Raw genomic sequence first — 4,107 nt, forward strand, 5'->3', positions numbered from 1 at the left:
TGGCCGTTCCCGCGCGGCCGCGGGGTGGGGGCGCCGGGCCATCCATCTTCTGTTATTACAGCGTAATGGGGCTGCTCGGGCGCCCGCCCATTTGTCATCGGCCTCGTTCGCTGATAACGGGCATTTGTCATCGCTTTCCTCCGCGCCGATGTCATCAGCGCCGCTGACGGCGCGCGGGGGCCGGCCTGGGCTGCGGGGCGCGCTGCGTACTCGCGTGCACACAGAGCAGAGCCCGGGGACGCGCCGGCCTGGGTCCGCCCGGGCTGCGCTCCGAACAGCCCCATCTGCGGGCGACTCGCAGCCGGAGCCCCTGCTGCGGGAGGACGGTTCCTGGCGGCCCGGTGCAGGTGGCCCTGGGCCAGCTCCCTGTGTGACATCTGCCGCCAACACGCATGGGGCCCCACGGACTCTGCACTCCGCCGACAGCGCAAGAGAGAGCCACGTCCAGGCCGTGGGTGGTGGGCGCCGGGGACAGGGTAGACCGGGAGTCGCCCTTGCGCTCCCGGCCCCGCTGCCCGGCCCCCGAGGCCGGCCGTCTGCAGCAGGAGCGCGTGGGGAGACCAGAAAGCACGTGGAGGCCCTAGCTGGGTCCAGGGCCCTCTGCGCGGCTCTCAGCCCCTCTGGTGCATGGTTGCCTTCCGGGGGCTGCTTTCCGGCACACGGACTGCGGCATGGTGAGGCGACACCAGTGTCCCCGATCGGCCGAAGGTCGCCCGTCTCTCTGGTCCTTGGTTACCTGGCACATACTAGGTGCTCAATAAGTAGCTGCTGAGTGAATAAGTGAGCGAAGACAGGGCGTACGGAGGAGGTGAGGGTCCCCCAGTCCCTCCCAGAGTGGCCACCAGCCACTGATGGCCCAGAGCACCTCTCACACACCCCCGACGCCCCTCCTCATCCCTACTGCAGCCCCAAATTCCCGTTCCCCTCCAGCCTCTCCTCCAGTTGAGGAGGAGGGGTGGGAGGGTCCCCTGGCAGAGCAGGGCTCGCTTGTTCCTTGTAAATGAAGACCATAATTAACATTAAATTAAGGTAATACAAATGAAGGCAACATAGAGGCTGACAAGATGAGCGTTTGGGGAGGCAGTGGGGAGAAGTGATTCATATTTTTAATTTACTGTACGGATGGGCCGTGTGGCTGGGGAACGGGCGGCTCGCGTGGAGGGGGTGTCGCCCCGCGATGTTTGCTGGGCTCCAAGTGAACGCACAATGACTATTAAACCCAACTGTCCATATAATGGGACAGATCCGACACGGCGCCCACCGGAGCACCAGGGGCTGGGCCGGGCAGGCCATAAATCCTGCCTGCACTGTGCTGCTGCCCACCTGGCCTTGTGGCTGGCCAGGGCACAGCGGGCGCTGCCCCCGGGGGCCGACAGGGGTCTGGGCCGGGGGACTCCGGGGCCTAGGGGGGCCCAGGCTCCTCGGGCCACGGCGCCGGGCGCGTGTCTGGAGCGTGGGCGGGGAGGGCTGGCGCCCCCTTGGCTCGCCCTGGCTGCCAGCACAGGCTGGGGGTCTGAGCGGCAGCTCGGCACCGCGGTCGTCCTCCTCACCACTGCTCACACAACGCACGGCCTCCAGCAAGGCTACTCCTGCACCATCTCTGCGCCCTGTGGCCACCGGCCAGGAGGACGCCATGTTAAGGGACGCACAGGAGTGGAGCAGACAGGCAGGGAGTGGCTTGCTCGCGGAGCTTCTCAGCGTGCAAAGCCCTGTGCTAAGAAAGTGCCCACACCAAGCCGCCAAACCCCAGAGCCTGGGACCCCTGGGGTCCGGTGAGCGCTCCCTCAGTCAGGCGCCTGCCATCCCCGCGGCCCTGGCCACGGAACCCTCCGGGCCCGGGCGTGTGAGTGTGAGCGAGGGTGTGCGCGCGCACGTAGCCTCTGCCCTTGCCCCGGCCAGGAGAAAGGTGCCAACCAAGCCCCGGCGGGCAGGGAGGGATTCCCGCTTACTCACTCTGCAAACAGAGCCGCAAGATGCTCAGCCCAGGGATGAGAGCCGCAAGTGTAATTTAGGTTTTGATATTATGAAAGTCTCGCTGCTCTAAAACAGCGGGGCACTCGGTGCCTCATTAATAAAGGATAAACTCGGAGTCTATTTACAAGGCGCTTTTTGGGGTTATTTACTCTCCAATATACATATGTAATGTTGCACATACTTACCGCTAGGTACGCTGGTCCTCCCCGCCGGGGCCCTCCAGCCACCCGGGGAGGGGCCCCTGCGGGGTGCAGAGGGCCCCAGGAGGGAGAGGACTGAGGGGCCACGCCTGGGGGCCAGGAGGCTCTTCTGAGGAAGCGGGTGTCAAAAGGCAGGGGCACCCATCTGCCCCTTCCATCCCAGCCTTCCCCAAGCCCCTTGGGCTGCCAGCGCCTCTGGGGCCAGGCCGCTGCCCGGAAGGGAAGGTGCAGGCTGCCCCTGCGCCCCGCCCTCCCCGTCAGGCCCAGCCCTGCCTGCCCTGGGACAAGCCGCCCCAGCCAGGGGGAGGCCGCCAGGTCCTCGCCTGCCTGGCGCAGCACTGCACCGGGCCCACGCCACCCTTGGTCCGGCCCTGCTGCCCCACCAGCACCTAGCAGAGCCTGTAGCTGGCAAGGTCACCTCCAACCAGGGGTCTACTTCTCGGCTCACTGGACCAGCCAGAGTGGGCTCCGCCCCACAGGGCCCAGTCCCCCGGGGCCTTCCCTGCAGCAATGGATCTGCGTGGCCCTGGCATAGGCCTGCTCAATAGGCGGAAACGGAGGTCAGGCACTCGCCCGGTGTCACAAGCCAGAGCGTGCCAGGCTGGGGTTTTGAGCCAGATCAGCGTTCCTACCCGACAAGCCTGCTGTCCAGCCCAGCCCCGCTGTCCCTAGGGCCCCGGCCGCACGTGGCTCCCATGGGGAGCAGGGTGTCCTGCACGCTGACCCACCCGCTGAGTCAGGGAGCAGCACCCCCCGCAGCCTTGGGCCTGGGGTGCAGCCGGGTGGTCTTAGGTATGGGAGTGGAGGCCCCATTTTGGTCAGAGACCCTGGTGGGTTCGTGGGAGTGTGGGTCACCCGGGCGTGCCCCCAGCTGAGGGGTGCAACTTGGGGTCTTGTCCTTTCCTGCAGGCCCGGAGGGTGGGGCCCGAGGTGGTTCCCCGGGGAAAACCCAGGGGAGCTGTGTGGGTCGGTGCGTGTGTGCAGGCCTGCGGGAGGCTGCGCCCCGCCAGAGTGCTCTGGAGACATCTGGTGGCCGGGAGGAGCGCTGCCGCCCTCCTGCGGGGACCCTGGGCGGAGGGCCCAGCCTTTCCCGGGACTCAGCGTGTGCGAGGACAGCTTCACCCTTGGGAGAGCTTCCGGCTGCGCAGGCCTCAGGGCTTGGGACAGCGGGAGGGGTGCCGTTTCTTGGGTCGCCTTCCCGCCCCTGAGCTGGGGAGAGCTGACCTGTAGGCACCGGGCAGAGGGACCGTGGCAAGCAGGCGCCGATCCACCGCTGTTGGTGAACAATGAGGCAGGGCCACCGGGTACAGCAAACGGGGCTGAGCGTGGGCGGCGGGCGGCAGGGAGGCCGTGCGGCCGGCACCCAGGACGTGCTGCTCCCCGCTACCTGGGGATCCCGCCCCGGCACCGCCTGACTCGGCCTCCAGGGAGGAAGCGGGCTGTGGGGCCGGTCAGGGCAGCGCTGGGGCGAGAGGGACCGGGCCGTGCTCAGGCACAGGCGGGGCTGAGCTCGGAGCGGGACTTCCGGGCACCCCCGCCCCGGGGTGCCATCCAAGGCCCCGCAGGGTGACCGACGCCGACTCGCCTGTCCCTCCCGGGCTCGAGGCTCAAGGCAGCGCCTGGCCACCGGGGAAGGGGCGACGGGCTCCTTGAGCAGCTGTGCCCGCTTCGGCAGGGCGGACCTAGCGGCACTCACCGCCCCGGCCCTGCCAGGCCCGCGTCTCGGCTGTGGACTCGCGGCAGGGAGCCCCGGCTCTTGGGACGCTGTCCTCTCCCGGGCCCCCAAGGCCTGTTTGCCCTGGGCCCCGACCGCGTTTACTCTCAGGAACAAGAACCGGCCCGGGGTCGGGTCACCCGAGGCCCGCTGGAGCTGGGCTGCCCGAGGGCCGAGGCGGAAGGCCTGCCCTGGCGGGGGCGCGGGACCGCAGCCGCT

The sequence above is a fragment of the Chinchilla lanigera genome, unplaced genomic scaffold (assembly GCF_000276665.1).
Source record: "Chinchilla lanigera isolate Chin_1 unplaced genomic scaffold, ChiLan1.0 scaffold00084, whole genome shotgun sequence".
Taxonomy (NCBI): Eukaryota; Metazoa; Chordata; class Mammalia; order Rodentia; family Chinchillidae; genus Chinchilla; species Chinchilla lanigera.